The 13338-nt window shown below is 40.6% G+C and overlaps 1 protein-coding gene across 3 annotated transcripts in view; it reads right to left on the reverse strand.

Moving 5' to 3' along the window:
- mid2 (midline 2) overlaps nt 1–10950 on the reverse strand; it is a 139199-nt gene extending 128249 nt beyond the window's left edge. For all 3 annotated transcript variants that reach the window (XM_029441492.1, XM_029441494.1, XM_029441490.1), the window contains exon 1: nt 10598–10950. The gene's annotated coding sequence lies outside the window, so the exon portion shown is untranslated. The remainder of the gene's footprint in view (nt 1–10597) is intronic.
- Between the last annotated feature and the right edge of the window lie 2388 nt (nt 10951–13338).

Genomic DNA, 13338 nt, shown 5'->3' on the forward strand with positions numbered 1-13338 from the left:
ATCTGTTTCATCTCTCCGCTGTCCTCCAGGCTGCATCACTCTCCAGTGTCTGCTCCACTCTACTTCATCAGACCCTGCAGGATTTAGATGACTTTAATAGTTGGGACAATTTTCAGCTAAATTAAATGCTTGATGCACCTGCGGTGTCTATGGTCAGCATGAGATTAAAAGTTATCTCTGATCCGCTCCGTTATAAAACATCTCACTTCCTTATAAAACTTTAGAAAGACCAGTAATATAATTTCAGTATTTGGTCTTGAAAATGTGCTGAATATCTTCTTGCAATTATTTTTCACTGATATTGCAATTGAGTTACGAGTCACGATATTGGAGGGAATGAGCATTTTTTTGCATCATTATTCTCATTTTGTCTGAAAAAAATCGATTGCAATTAACTTTTTGCGAGGATCTGTTCCAAACAAAGAGTCTGTAGAATAATATTTGTAGGCTGGGACATCTCTGCAGCATCACACAACTTGATTCAGAATGGTATTTTGACACTTTTTGCCTTATTGAGCCTCTTGCGATTTAGATATTTCCCTAATCCATATTGCGATTTCGATAAAGTTCCAGTTAATTGCTCAGCCCCTTCCTTGAATGTATACAAGATAAGGAAATGTCATGAAAATGCAATTGACAGGTGTCTATAAATAGGAATCTATAGACATTAGATCAACAATGTGATACATTATAAAAAAAATCTTTACTGCCTTTTCCTCATAATAACATTTTTCATGGATTTATTTTTAAATGCTAAGCCCTTCTTTAAACTGGTGTCTCAATGAGCTGGAACCCAGCTGTGGTGGATCTTATAAAAACAACAAAACTCCAACCTGATTCTCGAGCTTAAAAACCTCCCATTTAAAATCTTTGGCTGAATTTTTGTATTTTGCCATAAGCTCCGAGCCATTTCACATTCTCCCGTTTCCTGCAGTTGCAGTTTCCTAGAGCATCTTGAAAGAGATTTAAAAAAAAGTGTCATTAATTATTAGCGTCTCCCTTGTCAAGAGAGTGTGAGAGATGGCGAATAGGTCTACATCTCTTGAGGGTTCGCAGTGATTGGTAAACACAAAAATGCTACCCTAATTCAAGAATTAAAAAGTAACTCATCACACCAGGGGATATTTCAAACTGTCGCTTTGAGAAATGGAGACAAAAACATGCTTCAGAAAGAGGCTGGTGAGAAAATGTGTGAAAACATTATGCATTACTTTAAAAGGTCACATGCCAAGGGGATGCTGTGAACAACTGCAAGCTTTTACAGGTGAAGCAAACCCTGGGGACATCTGTTCTATAAGTATTAAAACTTAAGTCTTTCGTAACAAGAGACTCATTTCACTATTTTGTTCCCAGGAAAGACCTGCTGTAATATTAAAACACAGATAGAGTATATACATAGGATGTGTTTTTACACATTCTGTAAATCACCCTGATAAAAAGGCCATGAGCCAACTTTTCAAGTTGAACAGTGTTGCCGAGTTGTTTTCTCATATTTTGTCACTTGAGAACCTAGTTGGCTGGTGAAATAGTGATAACACACTCCTCCTACATGGTCACACATGCGCGCGCGCACACACACACAGAGAATGAGGTACAAGATTAATTGCGCAATTCTAGTTTGAGTTATAAACTCTCTCTCGCTATAATATCTCTATCTATCTATCTATCTATCTATCTATCTATCTATCTATATATATATATATATATATATATATATATATATATATATATATATAATTCCCCATTGTGAAGGTTAGCTAGCTAAGGCCGTTGGATAGCTGCCTAGCAAAAGTAATAAACACTCCATACACCCTTTGAGGTCCTGTGAGCAGTTTTAGTTCATTCTTTTTTCATAATTAATTAAGGCACATTTCAGGGTACAAACTCTTAAACCTGTATACTAAACATGAAGCTACAGCCAGGGGACCACAACCGTAGCTTAGCATAAAGATTGGAAACAGGCAGACACAGCAAGCCTGGCTCTTTACAAACATAACACAATCCACCCACCAGCACATCTAAAGTCTAAAGAAACTGTATAGCTAACACAATAGCTTCATATTTACCATAGAGAATAGAGTGGCATCGACCTTCTCATCTTACTCGGCAAGAAAGACATACATGAGCGGTGGCGGGAGACTGGGAACATGTCTTTGAAGACAAACGGCTCGCTAGTGAAGCCTCATCATTCTGTGAGAAATGTACCAGCAGTACTCTGAGGGGACGGAGAGACCATGCTGCCTCTGGGTCACAGTATAATGCAAAGCAGTAAGGATCTAATTACAAGGCAGAGCCGGGCCAGATACTGTATGCCAGGCTCCATTTGAAGGCAAGAGAGCAAGGATCCCTTGGGAGAGAAAAGACAAACTAGGGCTCGATATGCTGTCTGCTTCTCTTCCAAATGCTGTTATTCTAAAAAAATAAGAGACTCCCTGTCCAGCAAAATTGATGGCTTGATACGGTGATCGAAGAAACAACTACCAATGACAGAAATACAAATTTGAAAATTCAGGTTGGGTTTCTCACAAATGAAACCGGAAGCAATACAAAACGTGTACAATAAGCGCTTCCTTAGAGAATTTGTTCCACACATTTATGAGAAGAAATGCTGCACTTCATACAGGAAAAGATTCCAGTACTGAGCACTGCAGTTGTCCCTTTATCAATCCTACAAAAGGTCTAATGCACAGGATGAAATGTTCCGTGCTCAGAAATACTTTGTCAAATAAGTCATTAGTTGATTGATGACACAATTTTGACAATTTATTTATCATTACAACTCATTCATCAAGCAAAAATGCCAAACATGCTCTGGTTCCAGCTACTATCATGTTCAGATGTGCTGCTTTTATATCATTGGACATTTTATATTTTGGGCAATTAATTGACAATTTATCCCTTTATGACTAAACAATTAATTGATTGCAAAGATTGAAAGGATTTAACTAATCTTGCAATTAAAATCGACAAATTAAATCAATATTGAAAATAATAATTAGTTGAATTTGCATTATTCCTAAAACATCATTTTGAATGCAAATGTACAAAGAATCGCTCCAGGCTCCAGTATGTGAATAAGTAAGTGAATGACCAATCCAATATTAGTATTTGTGTTGCCTTTTTAATTGATCTAATCTGGAACATATGGATACTGCCAACATTACAGCCAACAAACACCAGAATAATGCGCCAATCAGATATAAAACACAAGTGTGTCAGATTCTGATGCAACGTTTCATCAAAAATGTCCACAGAGTAAAACATGTCTTGGATCCAGTCTGAAGAAAATCAGTTCAAACATCTTTGAAAAAAAAAAAGAAAAGAAAAGGACCTTTTTGTATTTCATTGCCTGCAGGAGATGAGATGAACAGGAATGTGTAAAATCTATATAGATATCAAAGAGTACCAGAAGGAAAACAGCCTTTAACCAATTCACTCGGGTCTCTCAACTCCGATGAGAGTGTGTAAGGAGTGAGATTATGTAGTCACACAGGCAGCGGGGCCGCGATAATTGTTTTTACATAAAAGGCTCCGTTTCATTATCTCGAACCATTCAAACACAATCATCATCTCCATAGTTTTATAAATCGGCACATAAGAAAGAAAAATTAAGCAACATTCTGACTGCTGTATGGCACTATTGTGATAACCAAACACACAAACACACTGCTGGAATGAAAGAGGGTTTTGTTTTTATCTTAGATCACATCCTCATCTCAGCTGCAGAATGCCGGGGGGGTGGTAGATATGAGGCGGTGGGCTGCATGCATTTTCCCAGGATGCCTAGGCAGCGCGGGTTATGAGAGTTTTCTTTTGTTAGGGTTTTCTGAGGATAGGTTTCCTCTCTCATCGGTCGAGGAATTTAACCATGGGATCTGAACATGATGCAACAGTACGAGTCTTTATTTTGTGTGTGTGTTCATGTGTGTGCATATGTGTGTGTGTGTGTGTGGTGGAGGAAGGTCAGAATGCTGGAGCTCGTCCAGCCTCTAAGAGTAGGAGGGCTGACAACCTGCTTGTATGATCACAGCTGACCTGACCAGTCTTGGGGACATGGCGTGAGTTCACTCGATCCTCCACAGCCTCTCTTTATATAAAAAAACTGTCATCTTTGATTTATAACATTCAATCAGAAGTTGAAAGTTTTAAACACAGATCAAAGTTTTTATCCAATACTGTACAAGAAACTTTTTTTTTTCCTCCATCTACACTTTTCACCTGCCTTTCTACTCTATGATTCCAGGGTCAGAGGATTCTTAAAATAAAAGCGATAATCTCAGTACAGCCCTCGAGTCTTATGGTTACTGTATCTGACTTGATCATATGATACTACAGCTCAGCATTAAAGCTTTCAGCGCTCTCAGGTTTAGCCTGGCAATCACTGTGAAAAGATGTCACATCAGGTTTAGGGAGGGACATTCTCATGCCCTCTATTATTTCATGAATAAAAGTTCTATTTTTGTCAAGTCACGCCACGCAAAATTGCTACCCATACAAAAGTCTATTAGTGGTAATATTCCACTGGAAACCAATAATTAGGCACACGAGTACAGTGTGTGCGAAACATGAAACCATTCTAAAAAGCAACAATTTATGATGATGACAACTTCACTAACCGAGCATCTTCACATCTCAAAATGAGGAAAGACCAAAGCGGTGAACGTGGAATGTGAAACGAGAGTCCCTCCGAACACATTCATGCGACTATAATCATGCAAGTGCAATCATCTGATTACGTGGAATGCGGACTACACAGAGGGCTCAGATAGCAGATTGCAATTATAGAGCACATTACGGCCCAATTCATCACCTGACTTGTGGCTAAAAATATTCTGTGAAGCCATAGGCCATTATTCATTAATGTAAATGTGCAAGACATGACGATTAGAGCTGCCACTGGGGATTCAGAAGAGTGTCAGTTAAACGGGATGATTGGTCTGTTCTGGCAGCTGAATTGGCGGACTATGGAGGTTAAGCAATTAGTGCGTGGTCACTGGAAAAAAAAAAACGGACGTGGCCTTATAATTTAGCGCCGTTCGCTTGAGACAAATTGTTTCTTCTTTCTATAAACCCAATAATTAACATTCCCATCAACACAGCAGAGGACACGTAACGGATAATCTGGCGGGAAACTGGCAGCAGTGCGAGGAGAGCGAATAACGCCTGCTTGGGAGATGATTAGAAAAATACAAAGGAAAGATTTAGATCGTGTTTGTAGGCGGGGTGTGCGTGTGTGCGTGTGTCAAATGAATGGGAATAAGAAAGAGATGTACACAATAACTGAGAAAGAGAGAGGAGCAGGAAGGGGAATTAAGTAGGCTCATGCATGCATGCATGTTGAAAACCTTACATTGCAGTATGTCAGCAGAGGTCAGAGAGACAGCGAGAGGTTAGGAGTAATTTATCACAGTGAATTAAGGAAATTAGATTTCACTGTTAAACTGTCTCCTCCCCTGCTCCCCCCTATAAGTAGAACAAGTGGTGACCGAGGACAACCAGAGGTCGTTGTCATCTTCCATTTAGCTCCCATTCAAACTACTAGAACGTCGACACCGTCTTCAGAAAGCCACCAATATCGTCAGGTGCCAAAATATCAAGAGGGGACCTTCAAATACATCATGCCATACGTTAGGTGCTGATTTCACAAACATGTTCAACTCAAGAGGAAGACATGTTTAAGTAAAGGCAGGGTGTAAAAAATTGGATTAAGCTTAATCCAGACAGGCTATGTTGGAGGTTTGTTCCAAAACTGTGCGCTGTCAGAAGCAAAATGCCCAAACTCACTATGGAACATTTCAATCTAAAGCTATGAAAGGACGTTGCCTACAAAACCCTGTCATTTCCCAGGAGAGGATACGCTGTAGAATAAAGCAAAGCAATCATTAGGTACAGAAGTAGTAAGAAATTAAACCTTTTTTCCTCTGTTTTCCTCACGTAAATATAATTGGGACAGGGTTTTAGAATATTTCAAGCAGGTTCCCGCTGAGCATCACAGCATCAGCATCTCTGGCCCCTGTGTTGGATCACTCAGTTATACAGAGCTTCAGCCTCCCTGCTCTAAATGCAGGAAATGTCGCCTCGGTCATGCAATCTGCCTCTAATAAAATTACCCCGGGGAGTCAGGCGTTAACATCATGGGGCTTGACTTTGTGTCATTCAGCTGCTCCTGTGAATGCATAGACAATAAGAACAGAGACAATAAGAACAGAGACAATAAGAATGGTGCCATTAAGACATTTCACATACTGTATACTATTGCATACTAATTTTAAAACTAATTTATTTTATTGCATTGTGTGTGTGTGTGTGTGTGTGTCAGTATATAAAATAAATCAAATAAATTAAACATTTCATCTAAAATATTCCAATAGAGATTAGATTTATGTTATCAAATGCATGTCACCACATAGCTCTGCAAATATCTATTAATTGAATAGGGGTAATAGAACACAACATGTATTTTTCATTGATTAGTTGATTAAATCGACTATTTTTGATAATATTTTAAGACATTTGATGATATCACAATGGCCTCTAGGAAAACATTAAGAAGGAAATTGGCACACAACATCAATTATGAAGACAATAACTACTTGCAGCCCTACAGTAGCATGATCCACATTCCAGAGATTGTACCTTTTGATATGAACGTTTTAGTTGCTCAAACTGAACTTTAATGTATTTTTCCTACAGAGGCAGTGACACAATGGCTACTTCGATACAGAATCAACAGCAGTTAGAAGCAGTGACCCATAAACATTGGATAGCCAACCATTTGTCAGTGTTTTTGCTGTCAGTCTTTAGGGGAGGGGACAGGATGTCTGTCTGTGTGTGTTTGAGCGTAAATGCATGCACATGTGCATGAAGGGCACAGAGGAGGCAGCAGTCTCCCGAAGGAGGAATTTATTTGGAAAAGAGCCTCCCATGACCTGGCTTGATCTCGTCCCTTCATTCTTCGGTGGGGGTTGTGCATGAACGTGCGTGTGTGTGTGTGTGTGTGTGTGTGTGTTCATGCGTGCGTGCGTGTGTGTGTGTGCATGCTCAGTGTTGGGGATTTGCAAATATGTCTAACGGCTGTGCCCCCCGAGGATAGGACTGCACTCCCAGCAATGGCTCATAGCGCTAATCTGACTGACAGCTTGGTCCAGCTTTCAGCCAAGAAACAGCCCACCAGCAAGGTCCAAATACCTGACTGCCGAAGAAGCTTATCTGCCGTGAGATGACAGAGGAGAAGCTGCTCTCCCCACACTGTTCCCAAGAAAATGCCGAACCGCCTGTCTCACTCTCCGCCTCTTTATCCGTTTGCTTGTCGTTCGTCAGCGCTACACTGTAAGACCTACACTGCTCTGGACTCAGCTGCATGTGACAGTTTGACATACTGTCACAGCACCAAACTGAAAGGCAGAGGGATGACAATGTCATGGTACTCTTCTGCAGGGGAAAAACAAAAAGGAGGTTCATGATTTCAGAGAAAGTATGCTCATATAAATAAGATACAAGTTAATATTGGTGAATTACACTTAAAAGTTACACTGATTCACTGTTGCACTCCTGTTATTGTTTATACAACTTATATAAAAAAAAGGGCAAAACTACAAGAAACTCTTGCCACGTCAATAAAAAAAAAAAACACCCTCACAAGCCATCTGCCTTGTTTCTTCAAGAGAAAAACTGTGAGCCTATGGAGCTAAGATGTCGACTCATCAATCAGCGGGGCTGTTTCACAAGCCATCCAACGCAGTTTGAACGAGATGACCCTCATAATTGAATATTAAACCCCCGATGAGTGGCAAGGCGAACCACTGTGATGCCGACTGGAGGCTGTGATATGTTGCTTGAGCAGAGATACATGTTGCTACCCCCGAGGTTGTTCCGTCACACTGTCATAATTTCAATCTTTGGGATAAGAAGCATCATCAACATGTCTACAGACACATATCCACACTCACAACGGGGCGCACAGATACAAGCAGGCATGAATGTACTTGGCATGCACTTACATGAAACACAACCGGCTTTTAAATAAAATGGTGGTGTCGAAGGAAGGCTTGAGACATTTCCTTTTGTTCAATTAGGTCAAGAAATTAATTTGGCTTTTTGTTTTGGTCCCCATTCAATGCAGCGTGCTGGATAACAAGCAGGGAGGTGTGTGTAGACAGCAACATTTGACTTCAGATTAAAGTGCAACCTGTGACTCTGCAAACTAATGTCATTTCTCATAGATGTAAAAGCAAAATGGTGAGAGACATACGGAGTTAAGTCACAGAGAGAGTGTATCTTTCTTGCCTAGGAAAGTCTGCGGAACATGATGTGGGAAGGAACTCTTGAAAAGTTCAAAGGATGCTTTGTGTACTGCAAATTCTTCAAAAGTAAGAACATTTTCAGCAACGGAGATGCAAGCACAATGTGGGTTTTTACACCTGTGCAAAGTGACAACAAAGATTGTGGTGAGAAGAACAATCATTTTTGACTCTTTCCTTAATGATTTGAAAAGTCCCCATTCATTCTCTATAAATAGAGTATGCACTGCCGTTGGTACTTATGTCAATCATGAAAATATGGAAACAAAACCAAGCGGACCAAAACATCCACATTTCACAGGAAGCTTATGTTTTAACCTTCCACCAACTTGAGCAAAGCTGAAACAATATGCGGAGCCCCCTGCAGTTTCAAGAGGCTCCCCGTGGAAGCACGGCCAAGAGACCGACTCTTAGAAGAAACGCCACAGTCAGATTCAAACTGGCATCAGCTTTTGACAGACAGCCGAGAATGAAAACATCCCTGTGACGGGAGTCTTTTTTCATGCTAACTGATCTGTGAGGATAAAGGATTAAAATGTACACAGAATATCCCTAAGAAAACATGAATGTGACCGATATATTTGAAAGATTAACTGATGTGACAGGCAGTCACAACAAAACTAGGATTAGGATATTTTTATTTAAGATAAATCATCTCAGCAACGTTAGAATCTCTCTTACTCATCAGTGTGTATTGGAGTAAATCTAAAAAAGGAGTGAAAGGAATACTGTAATATTATGACCAGGCTGACACATTTTAAATCAAGAGAGCACTAATTATGTATAGCTGTTAAGTTTTACTATGTGTGGGTCAGTTACATCTCTAACATTATAATATAGCATGGTGGCTTTGCTATGGCATAGTGGTAGAAGGATACAAAACTATATATCCCTTAGTAAAAGGCACTGCTCTCGTCATCATTATACCGTCTTAATTATTATTATCTAAAAAGGGTGCAACTGGGCGGGGGGAGAGAGATAGAGAGAGAGAAGGCAGCACCCTGTAGATGCATGATGAATGAGGGTGTCAGCTGTCTCGGAGAGCGTCTGGCCCCATGCTCTGAGACCTGTCTCATTAACCACAGTGATCATGCATTAACAAGAGAGAGAGCGGGGAAATAAATCATTTTCTATAAGATGTGAACCACTCGTTTTTGAAAGTAATAGCCATTGCAATGCATTAAACATAGTCTAACTGCTATTTAACTGACACACTATCACACTTTCGAGCACACCATGTTTGATTGGGGCTATAATGGGATTTCTATTATATAGGTTAACAAAAAATAAATGATTTAATATAGTGTCAAACTGCACATTTAGAGAAAGGGACAGGCAGGGCACAACACCTGCCAACACTGGACTCCACTTTCTTTCTCCCCATTGTTTTGGTATCCTGCATTATTGATGTGGAGCTGACATTTTACACTCTGCTTTTTAGGACCCACAGTGCCTCCACTGTCACCTGCAGCACTGTCTCCACAATAACCATACTGACATACTGTCGGAGTCACAACATGATGCCACATGCCTATGGGGACTGTGCAGGGACCATCTTGTATTCTTTAATGAGTGTACAGTGATGTGCTTCACTCTATTGTGTCTCCAGCAGTATTATTAAAGCATGGATATTCAATTTATTATACAAAGAACAAAAAACACAACATGAATTCATAACTTTGATGACACCAATTGTCTCTATAATCCACACATATCTTCCTAGTCCTCATGGAGAAGGAAGATGCTTACCAGCTACAGTATGTACAGACTGGTACTCTGACTGGCATCAGAGGTGTGGTTGGGAGTCAGCTCAGGTCAGTCCCTATATGATCCTATAGTACTACTACACTATGTTGGAACTGATGGTTTCAGGAAATGTTAAAATACTTACAGCAAGCATCAAAATGATCCAGTGCAGCTTAACATGCCATAAAAAGATCTCACTCAGCAAAGCAACCTTACAACAACAAAGAAACTGTCAACCACACTAAGTGTAGTAGCACTCTTCAGTTCTCACCATGCACTTGAAGGCCATTTTGAAATACAAATAAATGCATAAATATTAAGTCCATGATGTAATGCTGACGCACCACATACGACAATTGCGCGGACACCACTTATTGTTTTCATTGTGCATGTTTCTGCACGTGGAAAAGCTTTCCATACACTCGTTCACAATCCAGTATCCATTGAGCAGCCTTGCACAGTGCGCGAACTAACAGTGTTTTTTTATTTAGCCAGTGTGCACGTTACTCTACCTATTCCCTCAAAACCCACAGGAAAGAAGCACAGCCTACCTCGGTTCGACGTGACAGCTCCGTGTGTCGACTTGTAGCAGTGGCGGGCAACAATGTGACGCTCGCAGTAAAGATCACAGTTGGTAAGCGCAGAACTTTTGACGAGTCAGTGACTAGGGGGGGGATCACACACGCGGTGTCGGTGCCTGACGGATCTGTGTATCACACACCACTACGGGGTGTTTATGACAACGCCCCAAAACAAAACTGAGCTGCCTGATTCGCCAGCTGGATCATTAACGCGTGTTTAAGATGTTGCTGTCCAACTCGGCTGTGCGCAACGGTGCGCTTCCTCCCTCTCCCGACGTGGTCCCAAAAGTAAACGCTCCCCAAGGACACGTGACCAACCTAAGGGGGACGGGAATAGCTCTAATTCCCCCCACGGCAGCAGCTGGGATCGGTTACCGCTCCTCCAGTGCCCGTGCAACAAACTCGAGCTGTGCGCACCCACACTCCTCCTCCACCCGCTCTCCCATCCCCTGTGGCCTCACGGTGTCGCTGTCATTTGTATCTTAAGATGCACTGAAGGCAAGATCTCTATGTAGAAATGCACCTGTCTCCTCAACCCTGAGATTAGATTTCAATTAACTTTGATTGTTGCTTATTTAGCCATGACTATGTATTGTTAAAGAGTAATACCTATAACTCGATACCAGGTTTTAAGGGGCTTTAAAAACCACAGCAAGGGCTGATTCCTGGCTCACACCCAGAAGACTGTGGCTGTGTGTTCTGGTAAAGTGCTGCTCTTCATTAAAACATTGTTTGAAAATGTTTTGAATAGAGCATACAACACTTTTTGTGGGCAATGATGGCTTTTGAGAGCAGCTAGAAATGCCATTTCTTCGTGTTGCTCACACATTCACATAAATTGACAGTTCTGGTAGCTAGAAAGAGATTTCCTCTAACTTTAACATTTTTATCTTGTGTTTTGAAACACGTGATCCACCTCTTATATTGGCATTAGCCTACGTTGCACCTTCACTTTGGCCACTGTCCAACTGAAAAGCTTTGTTGATAATGCTGCATCTCCAAAATCGTGAGGTGAAGCGCTAAAAAGTAAATACAACAAACTACAAAAAACAATTCTTGACCAAATCAATTTGTTTATCAATCAATTTAAATGCAATCAAAATCAAAACAAAAGGTGCGACTCGCCTGCTTTTGGAAGTCACACACCTGCCGTTTTACTTCTTTTTCCTCCTACCTGTATTACTCTTTCAAAATAAAAGCATCAGCCTTTTAAAATGTAGGCTAATTATTGGTTCAAATTAAACACACCCTTAGGAAAATACAAAAACAACAAATATGAAAAACAGCCGATTAACCAAATATGTTGGGCCATACCAAACATCATTTACAAACTCTGCTGGCCCATTTCAGCAGGAACAACATTGAGAGATGCTATTCCCCTCATTTGATTTTCGTTAACAGCAAAACATGAGCCAGCAGAAACACCCGTAGGTTAAACTGGGCTTATCAGACATATCTGAGGCTGACTCATGTCTGATTTATGCTTAACGCTTCCGTGAGGGTCGCGAGTGTCTATACGGCAAAATGGAAGGGCGGAGAAAATTAGGAACTTTAAAGCAGCTTTGAGAATATCGGTTTGCCCCGAGGCGAAACCAGCAAGGAATATAAAAGATCAAACGTTTCCTCGTCATGATTCCGCCTAACCTCAAGTCTGTGTGACCGAAGCATATCTGTAAACAGGGTGTTGCTGTAAAAGAGTATGCTCAGCTAACCTACCCTCCATAAATATAGAACAGATATTGTACATTGTTGTTATTGGAGCTCACTCTAACAGGCTGCTGACAGAATACTGGATACCCAAAGCATCACACTTCCATTTCATGTCTTTTGACATACAGTAGCAGACGACCATAATCAGATCATTTAATATCTCATATGATGAGCACTGGAGTTTAATTTTTTTACTCTGTTAGTATGCAAGAGTTGCTAAGTGCAGAATCTTGACACATGACACATTCTTGAAAGATTTACAACATGTAAACACTCTTGAGAAGGGATGCAATGTTTAGGTTTCTTTGTCATCATGGCATGTCTCTAGGGAGCTAATGTGAACAGAATACATGTTTACTGGTTTTAGAGCATGGAGGGATACCAGTAGCGCAAACTAAAAGGGCAAACACCAAACAAAAAATAATTTGTGTACAGTTCCAGGCTTTAGTCGTGACCTGCGTTCAAATGGACGATATTCTGACAATTCTGATTTTAAACATGAAGTGCATGCAATAGAATGAAACTAAAAAGATGATCATAATGTCAAATTCAACTAGTATTCATCTATGCAAAATAAAAGTTATTCTGCTCAGCATTTGCCGTGAGGTGCATGAGTGAGGCTGCCTGAACGCGACACGTTCGCTGTAACATTTAAACTTGTGTCTGTGCTTTGCTGATGCGAGTTAATGCAAAGGAAGTACAGCAACAATTCCAGATTGTTGAGGCTAAATCCACCTCCTCAGCTACTTGTGGCCACATTTAAAGGTGGGCGGATGGAAACAACATTGCTTGTGTGCTCATAAGCCGGCTGTGCACATGCAGGCAGGGTAAAAGCCACATCATTACCGCTGTCTGCTCTCCATGCACAATGGAAACAGTTTGCTTTTGCAATGGAAACCTTGGAACTGTGGTGCAATAAGATAATAATTGTCCCACAAATATTAAAGGTGGAAGGGCTGGAATTGATGCTTGAAAGATGGATTCCAGACAAGTAGTATTAA

The sequence above is a fragment of the Cottoperca gobio genome, chromosome 10, assembly GCF_900634415.1.
Source record: "Cottoperca gobio chromosome 10, fCotGob3.1, whole genome shotgun sequence".
Taxonomy (NCBI): domain Eukaryota; kingdom Metazoa; phylum Chordata; class Actinopteri; order Perciformes; family Bovichtidae; genus Cottoperca; species Cottoperca gobio.